The following is a 19,695-nucleotide window of genomic DNA, read 5'->3' on the forward strand; positions in this document are numbered from 1 at the left end:
GAGCCCACCCTAAACCCAGGATGATCTCATCCTGAGATCCTTAACTAATTATACCTGCAAAGACACTATTTCCTAATAAAGTCACATTCTGAGGGTCTGGGTGGACATGAACTTTGGGGGAGGTGAGGGACACTATTCAGTTCCCTGTATAGAATTCTATCAAGGATGGGAATGGAAACATTTCGGCAATGAAAGAATATTGAGGACGTATACCTCCTTGGCAATGCCAGCATGGGTGGGAAAGTGGGAAAAGGAGTGAAGAATTTGCTATTTCACCAAATTAAGAGAAAACTTAGGTGTCAGGGCTGTGGCATAAACCATAACTCTTCTGTCCAAACTTGGCACAGAAACAGTCCCCTGCACCAAGAGAACACACAGGCATTGACTGTATTTAATTTTGAAGAAAGTAATTTCACAATTTTTGCATATCCAAGTCAGTAAAACGTAATGTGTCACTACAACCACACTTATTCCACCCATTCTCCAAGACTGAACTCAAATTTCTTTTCTCTCTAACAACTTCAGGCTAAGGCTATTCATTTCTTCTTTGTAATGATTGCCACTTTCTTTTGGTAATTAATTTTGTGTTACCTCAAAACCTTTCTCTCTTCTCAAAGTGTTTGCATTAAAAAATGTTTTTAATGTTTATTTATTTTTGAGGGAGAGACAGAGCATGAGCAGGGGAATGGCAGAAAGGGAGAGGGAGACACAGAATCCGAAACAGGCTTCTGGCTCCAAACTATCAGCACAGAGCCCGATGTGGGGCTCAAACCCACAAACCACGAGATCATGACCTGAGCTGAAGTCAGATGCTTTACCAACTGAGCCAGCCACCCAGGCGCCCCTCAAAATATTTTCATTTTAAGCATGTGCAACTATTTGTCACGTCACGTCTTTGTATTGTTTTCCTACAATATTAAATTTCAGCTCCTTTAAGGAAGGGATTATGTTTTATAAATCTTGGTAGCTATCACAGTTCTCAATAGATATGGATTTAATTTTATTTATTGCTTGTACCTTTTGTTCCTGGTATTCATACCTCTCCCTATGTGTTCTTTAATATATTTTAAGTATATATTTCAAGCATGGTAGTATCTGGTAGTTTCCCAATACAAATTATTTGTGTTTTTATAAGAGAGTGTTCAACTGGCAAAAATTCCTTATGATTTTGAGCAACCCATCCTGACATAAATGGCAAGTGAAAAAAGTAGGTTTTGTTTTCTAAGTCCCTTGGCATCTCAGGTGCACCAAGATTGCTTCCTTTTGTGTTGAGCAGCGTTGCTAGCCAACCTTGGCAGTTTCTGAATTTCACAATCTAGTTTGCTTTATCAGCAGTATATGACTGTGAGGTCTAAGTGAGAAATGGATTACAGTCTGATATACAAACAAATTCTCTAGGGCTCAGTGGGTGTTCCTATGGGGATGCTCTGCTCTACTGATTTCTTTTCCTTGGTGTGTGTAATTTATATCATATTGGAACTGGAAATAATTCAAAACTTAGGGAAAATTAATCTCAATGTGCTTCAGTCATTTTCAAAGAAAACTCAATTAGTCTTTCACATTTAGGGCAAAAGAGCATGTTCGTTTTCTTCCGTTTGACTGGAAACAGTGACAGACTTAACACCAGAATGAGAACTCCTGATAGTGCAACTTTTCTTCAGTTCTAGAGCATTCTATGCCCAGAGTGCATTTAACTAACCCCAGGAAATCTATAAATCACGTTCTGTGGGAAGTCTGTCACATTTCAAATCTGGCATTATCTTTGAATTGACACGTATATTTCTTTTTTAAATCTGAGAAATTTAAGAGTTGGTAATATCCTTTTTAGTTGCCCAATTGTGTTTATCTAACTGCACTCACTCAAAATGACTATTATTAAAAATATTTTTATTTCTTTATTGTTTAAATTTTATTTTTGAGAGAGAGAGAGAGAAAGAGAGAGACAGAGATAATGCAGGAGGAGTAGAGAGAGGGAGAGAGAGTGATAGACAGAGAGAGAAAATCCCAAGCAGGTTCCTCACTGTCAGCACAGAACCCAATGTGGGACTCAAACTAATGAACCGTAAGATCATGACCTGAGCCAAAACCAAGAGCTGGATGCTTAACCAACTGAGCCACCCAAGTGCCCCCAAAATATTTTTAATCAACTTATAAAGAAAATAAATATCTTAGATTTTCTTGCCAAATTATACATTCTTAATTGCCACGAGAAGAAATAAGTGTTTTCCCCTACTTAATCATAATTTAAAAAGCCATTTTTCCCTCATATTAGGAATGTAAACTATTTCTGTATAATTTACTGATTTTCTTTCTTCTTTCTATCTTTCTTTCGTTCTTTTTCTTTCTTTTTTTTTTTTTTTTTTTTTGATATAACAACTTTCCTTACTTTCTGCTCCTGGAAGTGCAATCTATAAAGCTCAACCTTTAGACTCTAACTCTAGGATGAGCAGTGCCTCATGTTTGAATTGGTGTCCAACATTGAATATTTGGTAATTTTATGTGAATTTTTTTTTCTTTGTAGAAGTTGGAAAATATAAAATTGTATGGTCCACATTACCCCAAAACATCAATCTAACAGAATTTATCCTTTTAGACAGTTTCTGAAATACATTATGTACTTAGTTCAGGAATCTGGGGTCCTTTCTGCTAGGCTTGCATTGTCCTATATAAGGTAAGAAGACTTGTCTTGTTTCTAAGAACAGATATGCCTTGAGGATGCTGGTTTTAGTAAGTGGTTTCTGTCTTAATAATCTTAATGCTATCTTAATAATTAGTCAGGTGTTTTAGTTTCTTTGTACTCCCTTAGAACTCTATACTGGCTACTGAGCTCCTCTACATCCACGTGGAACTCTCTGATGGTCTCTGTTTATGGTACGCTTTGCTACCCTCACCCCAGCTGCACCCAGCCTCATAATTGACTTTTTTAAAGAAAAGTTTCTATTTTGTGGCCATAACTTTATTCTGAAACTCAGCTAAACGTACAGAAGGAATGAGGAAAATAGGACCCAAAGAAAGGCAACAAGTGAGAGCACAAAATAGTAGCGTATGAGAATAGATTCTCCAAATTCAGGAAGATTAGGAGGGTATGGAAAAGACCCACATTAAAACAATGGTGATCTCCTCACTGTTGTTGGCATTGCTGGTGTTCCATGGCTTCTACAACTTCCATGGAACCTTCTTTCACTTGCCCAAAGACTGCATGTTTTCCATCTAGCTAGTCAGCAGGATGGATGAAACTCTAAAACCATTTACGTTGGGTCCAAAGTTTTGCCTTAGGGTACCAGGACTGGTGTGCTTCCATAAGAAGTTTTCGGCAGCATCTTTCTCCTGGCAGATGGCTTTTCCACCAGTGTCATTATTGCCTGTGAAATTACCACAAAGTAGTAGTACTCATTCTGTAAATATAGAAATCCTTCTCACACAGCTCTTTCCCTCTGATTCTCAGAGACCAAACATTTTCTGCCATTCTTAGAACTTTGTTTGAAAAGTGCTTGAAAAACAACCAGGGGCTCATTTTCAGTCATTATATTGAATTATCCAATAGTGAATTGGTCCTAATGGGAATCAGCTCAGCATTTACATGGTGGCAGCTCTAAGAAATAGCATGTGCAAAGTGCCTTGACCCCTTCTTTGGGCCTCCACTTAAGTCTGTTATCTTCTTTTGGATATTGTATTTCCTTCTGGCTGGAATTTTACCACCTGAGGATGACTCATGATCCTTACCATTGCTATTTCCTGAGTAGGGAAAATGGTCTTCAGGCTCAGACCTACCCCCATCTACTGTGAACTATTGTGTTGTGTACTTAGCTGAGTCAATGTATTTAACAAACTTTATGTCCCTAGATCTTGGGTTCTGGTTTATAATTAGAAGAGATGGAATACATGATTCAATGGCATTGACTCTGGAAAAATGACAATTATTTGGAGAATGAATGATTTACCATAAAGATTTTGAAGTGGAGAAATACAAGAGGACTCTATTTTTTATGTAAGAAGCAAAAAGCGTCAGTATGTAAGATTTTGTTTCAAATGATCACTTGTGTAATTAAACGTGTAGTTTAGTATGATTACAAATTATTAACTGTGAAGCCTAATAGAATTTCTTGTGTTCACTCAGTGAGTTTTGCTAAAGGTTCAAGATTGGTGCGTCCTGGACCAGGGCCCATTCCAACTCCCTTATTTAGAAAACCAGTTTTTCATTGGTGAGGAATTATTCTCTGTGCATAAAATACTGAAAAGTTTTAATAAAAATAAGTAATAACTGAAGTTATGAGAGTGTTGATATTTTGACTTTTGTCGCCTCATTCTTTTTCCTCTTCCTACATAAGATTTAGAGCTTGCACAAATTGAATGAAACTGAGTTTAATGGCCAACACTGAAAATTTCCCATAAAAATCCTGGTATTTGTCTTCTCTTGAATAAAGTGGAAGTTGTAGCAGTTCCTGGTCCACATTCCCAGGCTGTTAATGCTCCCCCTTTAGGACAGAGGGTGTGCTTTCCTGTCCTGAACACCACAGTCCTGGAACAATAGAAGGTTCTTTCAAACTGTTCTTACATCTAGCCTGCTTCACTTATATGTTACCTTCCAAGTCCCTGTAGACATTTGGGAGCCAACTTCTTTTCATCATGTTAGCCTTCCATTCTCTCAGAATAGGCCTTATGGTGTATTTTACTTGTGTAATACAGGCATTGCAGAAAACAACAGTATCCTTAACACAATGCATGATACCTAGAACATGCGACCTTTGATAATCTTCTGGGAAGAGGAATCTGAAGCCCAAGGACCCAGCTTTTGCCTTGATATTTCCATGCTCTCACGACTAGTACACTCATTGCAGTGACTGACCACAGGGCACTCTGCCACTCCTTTTTTTTTTTTTTTTTTTTTACGTTTATTTATTTTGGAGAGAGTGAGAGTCGGGGAGAGGCAGAGTGAGGGAGATAGACGATCCAAAGCGGGCTCTGAGCTGACAGCAGTGAACCTGATGTGGGTCTCAAGCTTATGAACCCATGAGATCATGACCCGAGCCAAAGTCAGATGCTTAACCATTTTTGCCACCCAGGTGCCCCATACCCCTCTTTTAGTGGGCACTTGCCTCCTGGGCCACTTTCATCGACTTGAATCCTGACTTTACTTTTTTCTTAACACAACTGAGAACACCTGTGGTTTTCAAACATCTTACTCATTAGTGAGAAAGAACAAAGAAAAATAGATGCAGTATAGATGATATCTAAACATTCTTGTTTGCAAGATATAGCTTGTTCCTTGGAGATAACAGGTCCCATCAGATTTGGTATGAAGTGATAATCCCAGCTCCTGTTTTTTGAGAGTTTACCATCTGCCAGTTACTATATTGGAGTGAAATTTATTTATTTTTATTAAATCTTTACAAAAATTCTATAAGGTAATGACATTTTCTCCCATTTGCAAACTGGGAAACTGAATTTGAAAGTTAAAGTAACTGACAATAGTGTATTAACCAAAAGCCTGGGCTTTTACCCTGATCTGATTCTGAAGCAGTCACTTTTGTTATTTTGCAGTACTGGGAAAAACATTAGCTTAAGCCTTTCCCTTCTTTGCTACAGGCCTATTTCCTCTAGACTGTGAACCTCTTTAACATCTGTTCCCCACATGCCCTCCTGGTACATTGAAATCCAGAATGAATGATGTTTAATTCTTCTTCAAGAGGCTTTCCAGTTGTGTTTCTAGATTGAGATGCATTCTTTTTGACTGCTCCTGGGGTGAACTTCCAGCCCCACGTACAAGAGTTTCGCTTTGGATGGCCGTAATATCTTACAACTGCAGTGTTGGCCTTCACATTGTGGTAATGTCATTTATGCTGAAACATGTGGGGAATGTTTCCTCACAGGATCCAGAGTGAGAGACAGTAAATCTGTCCATTCCATGTGAGAAACCTGGGTGGGCTGTAAGGGAATGTGATTGTGTTATAGGAGGGATAAGCCTTAGTTGCTGAGTGTTCTCTGTCAGGGTAGGTGGGGAATGTGGAGACAGGGTTAGTAGGAAACCACATGCCCTCTGGAGAGGGTCTTTGGCCTTTCAAGTTTCTAGATCCAAGAAGGATATGACATAGTAGCAGAAGCACTGCCTCATAGCAGTGGTAAGGCACATTTTAATTGTTTCCTGGGGGTTCTCTTTCAGTCAGATGTGATGATGCCATGGTTTATGTTCCCTCCAAATTCATATATTGAAACATGAATGTGCAATATAATGGTATTAGGAGGTGGGACTTTTGATTAGTCTCTTGTAAAAGAGACTCCACAGAGATCCCTCGTCCCTCCAACTTGTAAGAACACAATGAAAGGGCCACTGGCCACTAACCAGGAAAAGGGCCCTTACTCAACCATACGGGTACCCTAATCTTGGACTTCCTAGCTTCATAACTGTGAGAAATAAAGTTCTGCTGTTTATAAGCTACTCAGCCTGTGGTATTTTGTTATAGTAGCTTGAATGGACTTAGGTGGTTAAGAGAAACAGCCATGTTGTTATTCCAAGGGAACATGGAGCTATGCTTTATCATCCAGTGGATAGGTATGGAGAAAAAGTAATTTCAGAAACACACAGACAAAGTTATGGCCGAAGATTCCTTGATAACAGAATTCTGACCCGAATGTGACTTTTTTGCTAAGGCTTCTCACATCCCTGCCTCTCTTTCAGTACAGGGTATATCCTAGGGTCTTTAAGCAGAAGGATCAATGAGAAAATGGAGGAATATGCATAGAGATGAACAGCAAAACCCTGTGCAGGGGGGCCAAAAGGAATATTGCGGTGATACAGCATTAATGACATAGACTACTGTGGTGGTCACTGTGATATGCTACCCAGATTTCCACTTCAGGATTGAAAGATTGGTTACTAGGAGTGCTGAAAGCAGAAAAACCTCAGCTGTCATCCCTCTATGCTTCTGCTGAGAAGCAACTCATCTAAGGTCATGCTTAATCTGGGGTGGCCTGTATCCAATGACTAATCTACATCAGATATAAAATTTTGGCTTTATCTCCTTAACTCAGAACAACTCTGAAGCTTTACATTCATGCTTTACAACTTTCCATAGAGTTGTCTGAGGCCTCCATTGAGATTGCATCAATATTCAACTTTTCCTTTTGCCGAGTTCTGATTTTTCCCCCTCCTTCCATAGATATTGAACCTAAGATCACTTCCAAATAACTCTTTCACACTAAACTCTGTCTCAGCATTTTCTTCCTGGGGAACCTGACATGCGACAGCCATCAATATGGAGTGGAGCAGAAGGAGCTTCTCACTTCACAGCTGCAGATGGTCTAGTGACCCATGTGGATTGTTCTAGCAAGGAATAGTCTATTAGCTATAGAGTTGGAGGGGACTTGAGGACAATACTGCCTGAAATTATTAGAGTGGCTGTTTGTAATGCTATTGCAAAGACCCTTTTCTCATTTATTTTCCCTCCATAAGCTTCTGAGGATTTTGAAAACACATGATAAATTTATACCTTGCTTTATTTAGAAGCCAGCGGAGACACAGGGATTTCTCTGTAGAAGTCTACAATAGATTTCATCTGATACAATGAATGTTTTCCTAATTACCCACTCCATACTGATTTTTTCCCCTAATTCTGCATCACATAATCTGTACTTCATTTTTTGCCCCTTATCTCTAGATTTCTTCTCTGTGCTTCTCTTCTGTGGAGTCGTGTCTTCCCAATAATGTATGCATTTTCTAAGGGTTGCTATTACATTTGTTAGGTTTATATCCATCACAACACATAACTCAGAACTGGCCAGAGAGGAGACATTAATAAATATTTTCTAATTAAGCTCAGATTAAGCTCTTAATAATGGTTTGAACAATGTGGATATGAGATTCAAAAAACTATATCATGTTGGGAGCAGAATAGAGCCATTGGGGCAATCTATTCAGGAAATGGCCTTCCTTGAATCATTTCAAAAATTTATTTCCAAGTTTCTTTCTCCTCACTTTTGTGTGTTTTACAAATATTTTATTTTATAAGTTCTGTGCAATATCAAAGATATTTTAAACATGCACATATCACCTATATTATCACATCTCTAACAGAGATAGCTAATATATTCTTCCAGAGATTTTAATATTCATGGATTTGCACGTTTATATCTCAGACCTAAAACAATTTTGGACATAGTCACCCTCATTCTTCTTCACTAATCTGGTGAAAAATGGTATATCATCATGTTATATTGTATCTTTGTTACTGATGAAATTAAACATTATTTGCCATGTATTTATTGATATTCCCTCCCACTTAATGAGAACCTAATAACACTCAGATAATGTGCTAGCTATTGCATACCTGTTAACTCATTTAATAAACATAACATTGTTATGTTAGGAGATTGCGAGATTTTTTATTATTATCTCTATTTTATTACAACTGAAGATTTAAGTAACCCAACAAATGTTATAAGGTGAGTAGGGAACATACTCTATCTGCCTGCCTCCATCACCTCTTGGGACTCTAGGTCCTAGACCACGTGAGTACCACCTGGGAAGAGAAAATAAGAACAGGTCTGAGAAACAGTTTAGAAAATTAAAAAACAACAAAACAGGGATAATTTGTGATCAAGGTAAGAGTACAGTGCAGGGCAGGAAAAACGAATGTTCCCAGATCAAGTATATGGTAAGAGTATGTTCCTTTTTCACTGGCCTATTGTATCTTTTCTCTTGCCAGATATGTCCTTGCCTTATGTAGCTGGTTCCTATATGTTCGTCCATTGGGAGACTTCTTTCCTCCTACTATGCTATGATCTGGTGACACAGAAAGAAAAGGTGCTGTACATTTTTTTTCCTTAACAACTGAAAAATCCTGTTCAACTTCCTGTTACCTAAATGAGTCTTGTAAAAATGGAAGTTCTCTTAGGAGTGAACTTCACCATCTTCCTTCTTTTTAACATTTCATGAAATAGAGCCACAGAGAATGTGAAAGCCCAAGATGGTAGGACTGGTTGTGGGGGTTGAGGCTGGCATCTGGGCCTCCTGATTACATTATTCCTTCTTTATACCCATAGATACCATACAGAGATTGGCTGTAGGCAAGACATTAGATTAAAAATTAAAATACCCATTGTGAATAAAAAAAGACTGGAATTATTAAGAAATCACTTGGTATTCGAGCATGCAGGAAACATTTGGAGTTAAAGGTACTTCACTGCACAAGTAGAATAAGCTTGTTCGATGGAGAAATATACCTGTTGTTCAGGGTGGCAGAGATGAAAGATTTAAACAGCCTCTAAAAAGTATTGCTTTCCCAAATGCACAGAAAACATTTGTCAAGCAGCTATTGCTCTTACTTAGGAAACTATAGTTAGTAAAAAAGGAAAAAAGAGCAAATAATTTGCATATTGGAAAGATTATAAATCAATGGGTAACAAATAAATACCATGCAGTACATATATATCTTCTGGCTTCTACTCAGCATCATTTCCCATCTCCATTTAACATCATGACTTTCCTGGGAAGGATACAAATTTCTCTTATTCCAAGTACTACCTTTCAAACATTTTCACTGTAGTTCACAGAAAAAAATTACATTACTACCCACCAAAACAGCTATATATTTATATAAAACTAAGCAAGTTTCAATGAACAAATATTACTAGTGGTGATGCAGTCTGCATTTCCATTTCTATTCTATATTAGTCTGTTTTTTTAATTTATGTTTGTTTATTTTTGAGGCAGAGAGAAACAGAGCACGAGTGGGGGAGGGGCAGAGAGAGAGGGAAACACAGAATCTGAAGCAGCTCCAGGCTCTGAGCTGTCAGCACAGAGCCTAATGCAGGGCTGGAACCCACGAACCACGGGATCATGACCTGAGCCCAAGTCGGACGCTTAACCAACTGAGCCACCCAGGTGCCCATATATTAGTCTATTCTTAAAAAAAAAATTGCTTGCAGTCCTTTGTGTTGAGTGTATAGTCCACAAATGAGATATTATCTACCATTTGAAAAATACTCATCTAATTCAATATGATTTGAGTCTGGTTTAATTGAACTCAGGAGTGGCCAAATTACTTGCAATAGACATTCACTGAGGGAAAGGTAAATGACCCAGACAGAGTGAGTGAAATGGAAGGAAACTTTTGCTGGGATATGAAGATGTGAATTTTATAAACCCACAGCCATTTTAGAAGCACACAGACAATCACTGTAGGCCAGTCACTGTGTGGAACCTGATGCTGGTGCTTTCTCTGCAGAAGCAGAGTGGAGACTTGGAAAGAAACAGATCCTGGGTGTAACAGACCACTTTATCAGTCATATTTCTAGACAGTTCAGTTTATGAAAGCCAGTAAAGTATCTATATTGTTAGGCAATCTCACAGGATGAAAATTTACATTTGTAAATTTGATTATAAAAGGACTGATTTTCCAGGATCTGAATTGTGGTTGGAAATTACTCACAGGAGGTGGGATTAAATGATCCATTTCAATTCGTTGCTTGCCTCAGTGAATTCTGGATCAAAATATTCCCTGTGACATTGACAGCTTAAGCCTTTGAGGAAGGACATATTCCCCAATGACTCATTCCCAGGACAAGTCAGAGCTCTCTTCTTAATACAGGGGTCACAGCTATTTGGAATGAAGATGATGCCACACCTGACATTCATCATGGACAGTTCAGGAAGCCTATGGAAGTAACTGAGGGAACAAAGGGGTGTGATCCTTCAGCTCCAGGAAGGGAAGTGGTTGATGGCATGGAGGGACAATACCCAGTGCTGTGATAATGCTTTTGAGGGGATTATAGATCTGTATGAGGTATTCTACCTAACAAGTGGTTAGGGACCTTTTTAAAGGCTTAAGACAGTGCGAAGTTGTAAAGGAGGATGCATAGCTTTGTGTGAATGGATGAAGTAAGTACATCTAAATGTTATTTTCTATTCCAATTTTGGTTGAACAAAGTTTAGACATATGTACATAATTTTCACTTCTACCAACACAGAACAGTATAATTGAATTTGGTGAGTTAGGTTGTGAAGTGAAAATTATTTCTGAAATCTGAAAGTCATAGTGGAATGAAGATGGTGAGATACTGGACTCAAAAATTACTAGTTCATCATCTTTGCTTACTTTTGGTCTTTAATATACCACCCAGATATATCTGTGTAAGGATAGCATGCTTATCTTCTAGAGACTTTCTGGAAAAGCAGAAAAAGATATGGAAACCAGGCTTGAAGTTAGAAGTCCTAGTTTTGCTACTTACTGTCTTTAAAACACGAAGGGGCTCTTTATATTGCCATGTAAAAAAGGAGGATAATACCAGCACCTGTCCTATTGACGTCATTGATGTCATTATGGCAATTAGAGGGGAAATGCATGTAAAAATGCTTTGAAATGGTATAAGTACTGTATAAATATATGAAGTTATTTACCCTAAATTTATAGATGGAAACCAGCCCTGCTTTTCACAACTGACCTGTCAGTATTAAAAAATAAATTAAACTAATTATTATTTAAAGAAGGTCAGCAATTAAAAAGTCTCAATTTTTACAAGTTCAATATCCTTGATTCTGTCTGTTAATATGAGTATGTTGTGATATCTTTGTTTTTAAGTAGCTTTGTAATTAATCTTGGCAATTAATTACTGAAAGTGTAAGAAAGTCAAAGCTATTTAAAGTATTGCTACAAGTACAGAAGTTGTTTTTATCTATTATTCTTTTCTATTTGAAGTGCAATCATGTCATGTCAGTCAATCCTAATGATATTAGAAATAGAAAAAGGTCACTAATTTTTGAGATCACTAATCCAATCTCATTACTTTGAAGATCAGAAAACTGATATTAGGGCAGTTAAGTGAGTTGCCTAAAAATACAGAAGTAGTGTTTGAGAGAGGTAGAACTTATATGTAGGTATTTTTCTTCCTAGTCTGATATTTTTCTCAATGACCCACCTGGAGTCTCAAGGGGAAAACAATATCCTAGATACAATGGCTTTAATTCTTGAGTTCCTCAAACCTAATTGCACATATTGATTCTACTGTCAGAGAAGTAGCTGAGTTATAACACGAAGTCCTGTCATAGAAGATGCGGAACACGTCTTCTATGTATACTGGTTGTAATAGAGCTGGTGATCATGGGACTTAGGGAGAAATTATTGATCATAAAGGCACTTTTAATCTCAGGATAGAATAAAATGATTTTAAAAATTATGGTATCCCTCCTTTTCTTTTCTTTGCTCCAAAATTTAACATGATGATTGTAATTAAACTTTCCAATGGTAGGGACTGAAGACTGAAAACAAGGGATTGCTTTGGAGTCCAAAAAGGTCAATCAGGCATCCTCATCCCCTCTTCTATCCTATGCAGGGAGAAACCTGTCCCTCACTGAGTTTGGCTTTAATCTGGAGGTTTCTTGTTTGGGAAAATTGAACCAAGAGACTCCAGTCTAGGGAGAGCAGACACAGCAGAATTAAGCAAGAGATGCCATACCCAAAAGAGAAGATTATGTAAAACCCCACATACTGAATGGTGAAACCACCTAGACCTCTTGTACCTTTTGGACTTATGTGTCTTGGCACAACATGGCTGGTAGATTAAAGTTACTCAACAGATTCTTCCCTTAAGAAATTATATAGCTCCTCAGGAAGAGACATATAGTTGCTGACATCTGGATATATCTAAGCAAACTGGCTGCATTCCACTAAATAAAAGGCATTCATGCATACAGAACTTCCAATCTGGCCGTTATTATCTCTTCGATATAAATAAATAAAAATATAAACATTTGAGATATGGATCCAGCATCCAAACCATAGCAATAGAAAATGAACTCAGGGGACACCGGGGTGGCTCAGTTGGTTAAATGGCTGACTCTTGGTTTCAGATCAGGTCATGATCTCATGGATTTGTGAGTTTGAGCCCCACACTGGGCTCTGTGCTGACAGTGCAGAGCCTGCTTGGGATCCTCTCTCTCCCTCTCGCTCTGCCCCTCCCCTGCTCGTTCGCACACACATTCTCTCTCTCTCTCAAAATAAATAAAATAAACATTAAAAAATGAAAAATAAGAAAATGAACACAGAGAAAACAGGCAATGCAGCGAGTAGAAGAAAACTTCAAAAGAGATAATACTTATTGATAAAAAATTAAAGAAAACCCACAGGGATAATCAGAGAATGCCTACATATTAGAATATATAGCTAACCTAAAAAGTCTAACTATTGTGAAATTCCAGAAAGATAAAATCAAAGAGATCTCCCAGAAAGTAATGAAAATACAAGGAGATCTAAAACTGTAGGGAAAAGATGAGAAATTTAGAGAATGAATTCCAAGATATTTAGTAACAAGTTGTTAGGAGTACCAGAAAAAGAAATCAGGAAAAAGAGGGAGAGGAATTTATTTAGAAAGATATTCAAGAGCTGAAGAACATTTGCCTTCACATTCTAAGTGTTCATCACCCGTGCCATCTCATCACAAAATTTCACAGATTTGTCAATATCGTCACTAATTTAACCAAAATTTAATGCATGTCCACCATGTACCAGGTCCTCTACTAAGTCCAGGCAATAAAATGGAAGCCACGTTAGTGGAAGCCTGTCCTCCTAGAGCTTGCCCTCTAGAGAGGCAAAGAAACAGAAATAAATCATCCCACCAAAAAATGTAAAATTGTGATTATGACACACGGGAGGAAGAAGTACAAGGTGCCAAAAAACACTATTCTAGGGAATTTACCCAATATGAGATTTCTCTGAAGGAACAACGTTTGAGCTTAAGTATGAATGAAAAGTAGGCATTATCTAACCAAAGTGGGCAGAGATGAGCATTCCAGGCAGAGGAAAATACTTTGCAAAGGTTCCATGAGATAAGGAAGCATGGTGAGTAAAAATGACTGAAAGAAATCCAATGTGGATGAATTATGGAAAACAAGTGGGGAACATGGGGTGAAATGAGGCTGGAGAAAAGACACCAGTGGGGTGTTGACTAGGCAAAACTTTGTAGGCCATGTTAGAGGTTTGCCTTTTCCCTATGAGTACATAATTGGAACTCACCGAAGGGTTTTAAGCTGGTGTGGAGATAAAGTAAAATGTGTGTTATTGTGTAGATTACCTTCCTGTAATGTGAAGGACGGATTGGAGGAAAGTCAAGGAGAGATGCCACCATAGCACTGTCAGGGGGCTTTCATAGCTGCCGTGTAAGGGTGATGGTAGCTTGGACAAGTGTGATAATGATGACGATGAGGAGAAGTGCAAGTTCTTAAGAAATACTTAGTGGGATAAATCGGCAGGACTTTGAGATAACTTATATCAGGGGTTGATTCTTTGCATATTCTAAGGAAAAACAAGCTGGCTAGTCTGACAAAAAAAAAACCCACAAAGAGAGGGAAATATAAATAAAGAGCATTAGAAATGTCAAAGCAAATACATCTACGTATAACAAAAGTATTAAAACCAAACGAGGTTTTGGCCTAGAATGGATGCGGGGGACAGGGGGCAGTGTAGACTGATTTATTTGAAAGACATTAAACAGGTAAAATCAATGTCCCCGGTGATGGAGAGAGAGGTATGAGGTTTCTTTATCTCTCTAGGTCATTCAAGACTCCTCTGGTGACACACAGGTAATTTCCTAGCAGAAGAAAGTTAAAGAGTATTTGGGAAAAGGAAAACAAAATAAATCCATATAAGAGCCTCCCAGTTGTTCTTGAATTCATTGCCCTATCAAGCAATTTTTTAGGGGCTAACTAGTCTAACCCCTTTAAAATAACAATTTTATTGTTGTACTCCTAGCTTATCATTTCTTAATAACTTTCCCATGCTCTTGAGGTAAAGTTTAAAATTAAATCATAAATGACAGCCCCTGAAAAAAACCCTGAATGTCTCCTTCATTGCACTTATCATAATTTGTTATTAGATATTCATTGTATAACATTTTCCCTTGCTGTGTTCCCCTTATGATCATTTTCTCATTGGTTTCATGTCGACATATGCATAAATCTCACAAACATTGCTACTATTTTAATTTTAGACACTCAATTATTTTTAAAATAAATTTTAGAAATCAGATAAAAATGGCTTTATATAAATACATATCCTCATTTTTTACCATTTCTGTAGCATTTTATTTCATTATATAGACAAAAATTTTAATGTGGGATCAAACTCATTCCCTAAAGAACTTCATATAATATTTCTTGCAGTACACATCTGGCAATGCATTTTACTCACCTTTGCCTGTCTAAAAAAAATATTTATTTTGTTTTTGTTTTTGTAAGATGTTTTTGCTGGGTTAGGATCTCTGTTTTGAAATTACTACTTTTTTTTTCCTTTAATACTTCCATTATTGACTGGTTTTACATTCTTGCTGACCAGAAGTCCGTTGAATACTTTATTTGTAGGTAATGTTTTTTGTTTTTTTTTATTATTTGTTTACCTTCATGATTTCCATTTTATCTTTGTTTTTCAGTAGTTTAACTATCATGTGTCTTATTTTTTTAAAAATTATATCCTATTTGGATTTCTCTGAGCTTTTTAGATCTGTGGTTTGTTGTTGTCTTTCATTAACTTTTGAAAATTCCTGGTCATTATGTCTTCCAATATTCCTGCTGCCCTGTTCTTCCTATTTTCTCCTTCTAGTACCTAATGGTACATATATTGTATCAACTGTTGTCCCACAACTCCCAGATGCTCTGTTATGATTTTGCATAATTTTTTTTCTTTATCCTTGGATAAATCCAATGGCCTGCCTTCAGTTCTACTGAGTGTTTCCTCAGCTTTGTCCGATCTGATGAAAAGCTCATCCTGAGAATTCATCTGTAATATAATGTTTCTGTTTCTAGTATTTACATTTGATTCACTGTTTCCATCTTTCTGCCAGAATTTCCCATTTGTTTTATGGAAATGTTGTCCTCTTTACCATTAGAGGTTTTAATATAATGAACATAGTTATTTTAAAGACTTTATTTACTAGTTGTAACACTGTGGTCATTTGTGAATCATTTTCTGTTAAATATTTTATCACTTGATTTTTTTTTTTCTTGCTTTTTTTGTGTGTATCATAATGAGTACTATTTCTTCTTGAAACGGTGATCCCTTCTTCTTCTCTGGCCATTAGTTTTGGGGTTGAAGCCGTTTAATCAGTAGCTGAACTGGGTTTTGATTTTGTTGTTGCTATATCCAAATTCAGTGCCCAACAGACTTCAGAATCTTTTACGCACGGACTGCTGTGACCTTGTGCTTAATGTTGGATGTGGAGTATTGCGTGCGGTGCTTTATGTTTCTGGTCTACTCTCTCCTCCAAACAGCCCCTGCACACATGTGCCACAATGAGGGGTTGTCTTCATGCTCTTGCCCACTTCCAATAACAGACTCCTATTGCTTGTTACTCAGTGTTAGGTTCATGGTTAGGATGGAGAGTTCTTGCCTATCCTAGTCCATATTTAGTCTTAGCTAGGCCCTGTGTACTTGGGACTCAGGTATAGAATTTCTCAGCATTTCTCTCCTTCCCTGTCATAACAGCTAAATTCATCCTTTTATCTGTGTGCATGCGTGTGTGTGTGTGTGTGTGTGTGTGTGTGTGTGTGTGTCTGGGGGTGGATGATCTTGGAATCTTGGATCAGAAAGAGTTTTCTTCTGCTCCCCAGTGTTAGCAGATTTCAGCTTTCTATCAGTGCCCAGTCCCAAACCTGAGTAAATGTTCTGCCCCTCCTCCAGGGACAAATAGCTTTTTTTTTTTTTTTTTTTTTTTTTTTTTTAATTTTTTTTTTTCAACGTTTATTTATTTTTTGGGACAGAGAGAGACAGAGCATGAACGGGGGAGGGGCAGAGAGACAGGGAGACACAGAATCGGAAACATGCTCCAGGCTCTGAGCCATCAGCCCAGAGCCCGACGCGGGGCTCGAACTCACGGACCGCGAGATCGTGACCTGGCTGAAGTCGGACGCTTAACCGACTGCGCCACCCAGGCGCCCCACAAATAGCTTTTCTTTGTACTCTTCCACACTGAGGCATTTTGTCTTTGTCTGGACTCAAAGAGTAGGATGATTTGCACTCCTCTTCCAGGCTTTTCTTTGTATGCAGAAGGGTCTAGGGATTGGGTTGGTTTTTTATACTTGTGTATCACTGAGAAGACTCTCTCACTCTCCTCATGCCCCCAGTCTTTTTCACAGCACCTGGTAAAGAACTCATGTGTGAATGTGAACTCCCCTTGTTTGTGCTGAAATTTGCACCGTTGCATCTTACCCACTTATTCAGCTACTCCAATCGTACGACACCCATAGTGATGTAGATCATGCTGCTTCTCTCTCCTTGGAAGTGCAAGGGAATACGAATTTTTTCCTCTCTTGACTTCTGAAAGCTATTTTGGTTGAGGCACAGTCTATAGTGGCACAAGTAGATTTTAAGGAAACACTATTAACCACAAGATAAAACCCAAAGTCTTTCTGTTAATAGTATATTTAAAAATAAGTAAACAAGTTTATATAACAATAAAATGGGTCAGATGGTTGCTTAGTGCTCTTCAAAAAGCTATTTTTTTTGATAATCTTGGAATTTATGTGAAATTGTTGGATAGTTCTGGTGTTGCATAATTATCTAAAGACTACCCATCAGTATCAGTTTTTAAATTTCTGTGTATTGTTAAGAAGCCTCTGCAAATAAGAATTTTCCAACTATGTTGCTCAGTGTGCTTCATTCATGAAGTAAAGAATGTTCAACTATCTCTACTGTCTCTTGTCTTTTTAAAAAAACAGAAATAACAGTCATCATTTATTGAGGACTTTTCTGGATGGTTTATTTGCATTAACTCATTTACTCTTCACAACAGTGTTGGGAGGAGGGTGATCCTTAATCCTTTTATAGGTGAAGAAATAAGCTGTGACTTGTCTAATGTCCTATAACCAAGTAGCAGGGCTCAGATTCAAGCCCAATCAGTCTGACTCTAGAGTACTAAGCACAACGATGACATCTGTTATTTGGCAATTATGTTGTGAAGGTTTTAGCTTTTCTAAACAAACAAAAGCAGAGACACTATGGGAATTCAAACTTAAATACTATTTTCTTAGTGCCTTTTCATATAAGCAGTAAGCAAAATGTATTTTCCCTAAACCTTGATTTTCCATCTTAATGGTATTTTATGCTTTACATTTTACTTCAAAACTTTCTTAGAATGGAGAGTCTCTTCTAGGTATATTCATAGTAATATTAATGTGTATTGCTCACTGGCTGGATATTAAATGATATTAAGGAATAGATATTAAATTATATTTGGTGTGATAATGGTTTTGTGGCTGTGTTTAAGAGTTCTAAGATTTAAGAATTTATACTAAAATATTTAAAGAGGAGGAAATGATATCATTGAGAAATTTGCCTCAAAATAAAATCAGCACAGGTAGTGGAGAAGGATATAGATAAAAATTATTGCCATGAATTGATAATTGTAAAGTGGGGTGAAGGGAACATGGAGGGCATTATTTTATCTATTTGAAAATTTCCATAACAAGCTAATAATAATAATAGTAATAATGATAATGATAATAATAATAATAATAAGAAGAAGAAGAAGAAGAAGAAGAGGGGGAAATAGTTACATCAAGGGGCATCATTATAATATAACCATATTACAGTTTAGTTCAAAGAACTGTAATAGGCTTAATCTTCCTAATGTGGTCTAGACATGGACAATACAAGGACGGCTAAGACACAGATATTTTTTGCAATGCAATTATACAATTATATGCTAGTAGGAGGGAAAGTAATAATAAATGATATTTCAAAACAATATGGGTAATGATTTTGGAAAGTAACAGACTGATAAAGATTGGCACAAACACAGACAAAATGTGTTAGCTCTCAGAAATTCTACAAGGAACTAACTAGAAGAATATTTGATGACAGGGGCGCCTGGGTGGCGCAGTCGGTTAAGCGTCCGACTTCAGCCAGGTCACGATCTCGCGGTCCGGGAGTTCGAGCCCCGCGTCAGGCTCTGGGCTGATGGCTCAGAGCCTGGAGCCTGTTTCCGATTCTGTGTCTCCCTCTCTCTCTGCCCCTCGCCCGTTCATGCTCTGGCTCTCTCTGTCCCAAAAATAAATAAACGTTGAAAAAAAAAATTAAAAAAAAAAAGAGTATTTGATGACAAAGAAAAATGTTCATTTTTAAAGTTTTAAGTAAGAAAAAGCACTTTAAGATTTTGTAATTAAAATTAATTTTAATCAAGGGTTTAAAAACTACACATCAAAATGAGACTTAGTTATCTTTGGATGATGAGAATATAAGTTTTTTAAAATTTATTTTTAGTTTTAAGTAATATACATTTAACCTGTATTATTTTTATAATAAAATTTTGCACTTATAAATATCAAATCAATTTTATTTACACTGGGATTTTTAATGATATGTTTTTGCTATTAGGAAAAAAAAACAGAATAAATTCATATTGGAGGAATTGTAAATTTTTTATGCTATGGGGAAGGGGGGAAAAAGCCACCAGAGGTGGACAGAAAGTTTTAAAGTAAATTTTATAATTTTATTGGAGTGGTGAATGTGGTATTGGGTCTTTCACAGACATTGGAGTTTTACTGCATTAAGCCTGCAGTTCCTGCTAGCTAACGGAGCCTAGAAATGAAACCTGCTTGCTGATTACATGTTACATGTAATCAGATCAAACTAAGAAAGAGAGACAGAGACTGGGGCTCCTGGGTGGCTCAGTCAGTTAAGTGTCCAACTTCAGCTCAGGTCATGATCTTGC

Source organism: Lynx canadensis, chromosome B1 (assembly GCF_007474595.2).
Source record: "Lynx canadensis isolate LIC74 chromosome B1, mLynCan4.pri.v2, whole genome shotgun sequence".
NCBI classification, from domain to species: domain Eukaryota; kingdom Metazoa; phylum Chordata; class Mammalia; order Carnivora; family Felidae; genus Lynx; species Lynx canadensis.